Source organism: Benincasa hispida, chromosome 5 (genome assembly GCF_027475165.1).
Source record: "Benincasa hispida cultivar pf3 chromosome 5, pf3_genome.v1.1, whole genome shotgun sequence".
NCBI classification, from domain to species: domain Eukaryota; kingdom Viridiplantae; phylum Streptophyta; class Magnoliopsida; order Cucurbitales; family Cucurbitaceae; genus Benincasa; species Benincasa hispida.
In genome coordinates this window covers 15,991,473-15,997,653 of record NC_143482.1, presented here as the reverse complement: position 1 = coordinate 15,997,653, position 6,181 = coordinate 15,991,473, and the positions used below count along the sequence as shown (strand labels likewise).

Here is a 6,181-nt window from a genome sequence, read left to right as displayed (position 1 = left end):
TTAGAGTTTAATTGACTCAAACCATAAGTTCCACACGATATTAGTCAAACAAAATCTTGTGGTGTAAATTGATATATTTATAAAAGTTTAAGATCTAAATTAATATAATTATTGAATTTTTAATTAATACAATCCCTAAAGTTTAGAGGTATAAATTGATATTTGTCCTAAAATATTAAACTAATTTTAGGAGATTGAAATACTTTCACTTGTTAATTTAAAAAAACATTGTATAAACATATTATATTCGTAATCTTCTCGAAAATATCGATCACAAGAATATTTGTTTGGTACATATCTATCGGAATATTTTTATCGATATAGATATTTAAAATATGCATGTGACATTTTATATGTTATCAATTGACTGTGGGATTGATTGATTTGTTTTTTAGAATTGAAATGGGCCAATACAAAATAGAATCTTTGGGTAATGGAGGAAACGGAATTAGTCCAAGAATGAGAGGTAGGCTACCATTAAACAAGCTGAAAACCCATCATTTTGCAGTTTAATTCCACCAAAGTTTTCCACTGTTTTTTTCCATTTTTATTGGATCATTTCAATCCAATCATTCATATTTAGACCTTTAAGAAAAAAAAAAAAAAAAAAACCTGAATATACAAAATGAGGGTCTCTATTCCCAGGATAAACATGAATTGAGTTAGGTTGAGGTGTTTTAAGGATCAACCAGAAAATTCAGATTGGTTGGGTTGACAACCCAAACCCAAATAAAATCTCCAACCTAATCCAACCCAACTCTTAAAATTCGAGTTAGGTTGGGTTGGGTTGGGTTGTCGGATTATAATTTATTATTTTTAATTAAAAATATGTAAATTTATATACAACACATGACTAATAACTAAAATCTCATGCAATTCAAATGTTAAGTACCAAATATCTATGATATTTATTGCAAACTTTCAATCAAGACAAATATCATAACCATTTTTAAAAAATATTAAAAATCCACAAATTAATCAATACAAAATATCAAACATTAAATAAAGAGAAGAATATATAATTAATATATAAAAAATTCGGGTTGGGTTGGGTCAACCCAAATTCTTTTTTAACCAACCCATGACCCAACCTAACCCAACCTAACAAAAATATAAAAAGTTTAACCTAACCCAACCCAAGAACAAAACTAAACCAACTCAACCCAACCCAATCCAACCCTTATATTTTAAGTTGGATAGTTCGGATTGTTTCAATTATCGGATTATTTGAACACTCCTATACAGTTTACTGTAATTGGTTGTTGAATTTATTTGATTGTTGGACCTTTAGATGGATTTCTACTGAATTTAAGTCATTTATTATAACATGAACAATGAATTAAAATTAATTTTTAGAATTAAAAAAAACAAAAAAAGCTAAAAAATTATTAAGAAAAAGAAGTATTAAAATGGTTTTTTTTCCAAAGTTTCGTAGAAGTTGCTAATTTATTTAACTTTATTGTATTGAGATTAAAAGCTTATACTAGTTAAAAAAAAAAAAAAAAAAAAAAAAAATCTTTCTATTCAAATAAAAAGTTAATTATATTCATTTCAAATCTTGAATTAAAAAGTAATAAAATCTTCTTGTGAATTTTCACTATTCTAAAAATAGAGGATATTAATACTTAAAAGAAAACTGAGAACTTTTAATGAATTAATATTGAAAATTTTTAAAGGATAGAGGGCCAAAGTGAGAGAAAAAAACTTTAAATATGATTATTATTTAAAAAAATAAAAAAAAATAAAACCTTCTGAGAGGGGCGGCGCAGTTGGGTGGTGGAGCTGGCGACCGGCTGCCGGAGAAACAGAAAGGGAACAAAAGAAATAGAAATTAGAGTTTTCACAAAAATAAATAAATAAATAAAAACTACGAAGACAATAGGGTACTTCAACTGGTAATTTAAATAAGAGGAATTGAACCCGACGTGAATCGAACACGCAACCTTCTGATCTGGAGTCAGACGCGCTACCATTGCGCCACGGATCCCTAGATGCTGTTAAAAAGACAATATTAATATATACACTATTTATTTATTTTCGTAAATATAAATATATTTTAATTTAGGAAGATTTCATAGGGTTAATTAGATTTTTAGTGTGGAATTAAATTTTAATTAGGTAAAATTGTGTGTTTTTTTGTCTTTATCTAAATGCAAGAGACGCATTTGGGATTTTTTCTTTTTTTTTTTGCGCCTGAGACGCATTCATAAATAATAAAAAAAATAAAATAAAATATTGTTGCTTTTATTTTTTTTTCATTATTTTAACAACCTAAAGCCAACTCTTCCATTACTTATGTGTTTTTACAATTAATAATATTCCATTTGTTTAATTATAAATCATTTTTATCTAAAATCAACTATCTCATGAATCTCGTTTTTTATTTTAATAGTAATATTACTAGTTTTTTAACCGTATAAACAATAATGTTACTTTAAGATTAAGAAATTTCTATGATTGATTTGATATACTCAATATTAATTTTTAATTATTGTTTTTGTTTAAAGTTGTTAGAAACTTATGCAAAAATATAGATATTAACTTTCAACTATTGTAAATAATATTCAAGGTTCTTTAGGATGTGTTGTAGACTACAAGTGCATTTTCGTGTTTGAATTTCATTGATAAATTTAATTATATGTACAATTTTCTTTATTCACGACTAGAAGAAGATCCTCTATTATGCCTAAATCAATCATGTTGAGACACATAGTGTCCACGATCGCCATGGCCACTTACATTTGATGGTTGGTTTTCCTTTGTAAAGTGTATATCCTCACCACGATATTGGTATGTCTCATACTGGTCATGGACATCTGGATGGACATGTGAAGTTTGTTCTTCTTCCATACTTAGTGTACTGAGGGTTGAAAAAAATTCAAATGTTGAGGAAGAGGACATCATGAAAGTATATGTAAAATGATCGAGTGGGGTTGTTGGATATTCATTCTGAATATTAGGTCGAATAGGAACATCCTGATGTCTTGCTAGATCACCTTGTTCTTCCATTGGAACATCACAATCGAAATATCGCACTCAATATATAGAGGTAAGTCTACGCAAGGCTCTTTTAGCAGATAATGTCAAATTTGGAAGCTTGGCCTGAAAAAGAATTGAATAACAAGTTAATGACTTTAAAATTTATTTTGGTGTACAATGAAGAAAATCAAACAATCCTAGTAAATAATAAACTCATACCAACAAATGATAGGATGCTTTTTCTTTCGTTATGTATCGCCTGCTCACAGTGGAATACCATTCAATATATCCAATCTCAGTATCTACATCGTTGTTAATAGGATGTCCATTAACAACCAAACTTTGACGATTTTCCCATATTGAAATTTGAGTTGTCAAATATGCAATCCAGTCTCGCTCATGCCTGTCCCTTAGATCATGTGAGTGGAGTCAGGCATCTGTATTGCAAGGTTGAGGAATTTGTTGTAACATCCCAAATTGACGCATTACACGATCTGGGTGATTCCACTCTACAATGAAAAAGCATATGAGTGGACATCTGGATGTCCATATCTCATTACCATCGAGACAATATGACGACAATAGTTAGATGAGAAGATTGTATGGCTCCCAAATAATCTACATGCATATGTGTCAAAATATGAATGATATGAATGAACCAGAAGATTGAAACATTATCAATATATAATATATGAATGAATAAAATATTACCTGGTTAGGCATATGCATATCTAGTATGTACCTATACTATACTAGAACATGCGTCGGTGCTCTAATTACAGAATAGTTGTCATTCCATCTACAACAATCACAAGTTGAATTTTAGCTATTAATATTTCATAATGAACACAACAATAATGAGGTAAATATACTTACCGTACTGCAAGTGGTCTATCACCTAAGTTGTTCTCATATCGATGGATTCGTCTCATGCCCAAATTTGCTGCAATAGAAGTGGGCTTACAATGTCTTTGTCATCTATAATTACACCCTTGCATAGTTACCTATATAACCATGCAAGACATCTAGCCCCCCAACTGTAAGTCCCGACAACATCAAATCTATTAAGAGAGGAAGATACATCAGGTGCACTATACTTTTGGATTTTTCAGGAAATACCAAGTCTCCAATCAAAATGAGAATATATGCTTGAGCATATCATTGCAGGACCTCTTCATCTGTATTATCTGGTAGATGGGAAAAGTTGATAAATTGATCAGCTAACCATGGCAGGCTAAGACGGCCTCCCTTAAGAATGACTTCATTCGTGATTACGCCTAAAAGAATGGCACAAAGTTGTTCCTAATCATAATTTAGTGACCCAATCAATGGTCTTCCATTAATCGGGAGTCCAAATTGGATAGCTACATCCTGAAGTGTAATTGTACACTCTCCATGCAATATGTGGAAAGTGTGTGTCTCCTGCCGCTATCGTTCCACTAATGCTATTATCAGATGCCAGTCTAATTGTGTAAATTTGATACAAGAGACTATGTAGAATCCTGCAGCTCGTAGATAATCCAATATATGAGGGTCTGGGTTCTGTTGCCTTCGAATAACAGCCTCTCGTCACCAATAATGCATAGCATAAATATGCTCGTCTTCCCAAACAACCTCGGATCTATGGTTGTGCTTAAGTACAAAACCGAGTCGTTGTATGACCCTGTGGTAACATCCCCATTCATTTGATCCCATAAAAACAATATTAAATTTAACTTAAATATTCACTAAAAATCAATGTGATTACAATCAATAAATACAATGACAATTAGTAAAGAATACACCCTTCATTGTATAAATACAATCAATAAATACAATGACAATTAATAAAGAATAAATAAGTAAAAGAAGTTACAATCAATAAGGAAAATTACAAATAAATAACTAAGTCACATCACGAGCTCGATTGGGACAATTCCGTCTATTATGCCTTCTTTTCTGCAAATTGTGCACCGTAGCTTGTAACGTTCCCTCTAATCCATCTCGTTTTGCATGCAAGAAGTACACGGTCTGCCAACTTTTCTAACTCATGACACGTCCGGATAAATAGTGGGAAAGTTAGGATCAGGCCAACATTTCTTATCGAGGATGGGCTTAATTTAGGATGAATAACATGCGAGATAAGTAGGTATTTTGTAATAGTCTTCAATATAGTAAAAGTAGTCTACCCCAATGGTCTTACACATAACCATAGCGTGAGAATAAGGGATTCCAAAATTCTGCCACTTATTGCATGTGCATGCTCTTTCACTTAATTTTATTTGGTGAGTGGTTCCACCCTTTAGTGTTATTGGGTTAATTGAGGTGGTGACGTCACACAATCCTATTCGATGGTCAAATATGTTGATGGAATGTTTAGTTGCACGTTGTTCACAACGAGTTATTTTCTTTACTGCATACCTATAACAAATACGACAATTACTTAGAATACCTCTACAGTTAATATAAAAACGTGGGTAACTAAGATGTGAATAATTTACCTTGTGAAATACTCGTCCGATTCAAGAGCAGTCTCTATTTCTACATGACGAGTAACGAAATAAGCAATAGTTCGATAGAATGTTGCTTGGACTAGTGCAATGATAGGTAGCTTTCTGTCTCCTTTCATAACAGCATTTGTACTTTTGGCCACATTCGTGGTTAGCCATCCATAACGATGACCCCATCATGTGATTGTGTCCACTGTTTAGGATCTATGGAAGTAAAATATTGTAAGCAATTAGGGGTTTCTATTTGAAGTTCAACCATACAGTCATTAAACTTCCGAACTTGAAATTTTTATCCTGCACTATACACCAAACTCTTTAATAGATTATTTTTATACTTGTCATTAAAATTATTCGCCACATGTCCCAAGTAGAATCTGTGGTGTATTCTAACCCAACCGTTGTTAAAGTTTTTAACCGCAGATATAATGCCTTTGTGTCTATCTGAAATTAGACACATTCTCTCCCTTCTATGCACCACATGATCCCATAAATTCACTTTCCTCCAGTATAATAGTGTATGCAACTGGATAGATGTGACCATTTGCATCTACTGATGTAGCTATTAATAATGTTCCTTCATACTTTCCATACAAATGGGTTCCATCAATATTGCCACTCTCGGCCTGCAATGCTTGAAACCCTCAAATAACAGGTCCAAACGACCAAAACACACTATTGAACATTACAATCATTTCATCACAATCCACCTCATT

The 6,181-nt window shown here is 31.8% G+C and overlaps 1 non-coding gene across 1 annotated transcript; it reads right to left on the bottom strand.

Moving 5' to 3' along the window:
• Positions 1 to 1,915: 1,915 nt before the first annotated feature.
• On the bottom strand, positions 1,916 to 1,987 carry TRNAW-CCA (transfer RNA tryptophan (anticodon CCA)). The gene has a single exon. It is a non-coding gene; the product is annotated as a tRNA-Trp (tRNA).
• Between the last annotated feature and the right edge of the window lie 4,194 nt (positions 1,988 to 6,181).